We start from the raw sequence: 704 nt of genomic DNA on the forward strand, positions 1-704 counted from the left end.
TAAATCCAGAAGTTAATCAACTGTAGACTCTTGAGTCTGATAAATCCAGAAGCTAATCGATTGTAGACTCTTGAGTCTGATAAATCCAGAAGTTAATCAACTGTAGACTCTTGAGTCTGATAAATCCAGAAGCTAATCGATTGTAGACTCTTGAGTCTGATAAATCCAGAAGTTAATCAACTGTAGACTCTTGAGTCTGATAAATCCAGAAGTTAATCGATTGTAGACTCTTGAGTCTGATAAATCCAGAAGTTAATCAACTGTAGACTCTTGAGTATGATAAATCCAGAAGTTAATCAACTGTAGACTCTTGAGTCTGGTAAATCCAGAAGCTAATCGATTGTAGACTCTTGAGTCTGATAAATCCAGAAGTTAATCGATTGTAGAGTCGAGTCTGATAAATCCAGAAGTTAATCGACTGTAGACTCTTGAGTCTTATAAATCCAGAAGCTAATCGATTGTAGACTCTTGAGTCTGGTAAATCCAGAAGTTAATCGATTGTAGAGTCGAGTCTGGTAAATCCAGAAGTTAATCGATTGTAGACTCTTGAGTCTTATAAATCCAGAAGTTAATCGATTGTAGACTCTTGAGTCTGGTAAATCCAGAAGTTAATCAACTGTAGACTCTTGAGTCTTATAAATCCAGAAGTTAATCAACTGTAGACTCTTGAGTCTGGTAAATCCAGAAGTTAATCGATTGTAGAC

At 35.9% G+C, this 704-nt stretch overlaps 1 protein-coding gene across 1 annotated transcript in view; it reads left to right on the top strand.

The window, feature by feature from the left end:
* mta1 (metastasis associated 1) overlaps positions 1-704 on the top strand; it is a 41,855-nt gene that overhangs the window by 35,905 nt on the left and 5,246 nt on the right. The window lies entirely within an intron of this gene.

This window comes from Nematolebias whitei, chromosome 21, assembly GCF_014905685.2.
Source record: "Nematolebias whitei isolate Nwh7 chromosome 21, NemWhi1, whole genome shotgun sequence".
Classification (NCBI taxonomy): domain Eukaryota; kingdom Metazoa; phylum Chordata; class Actinopteri; order Cyprinodontiformes; family Rivulidae; genus Nematolebias; species Nematolebias whitei.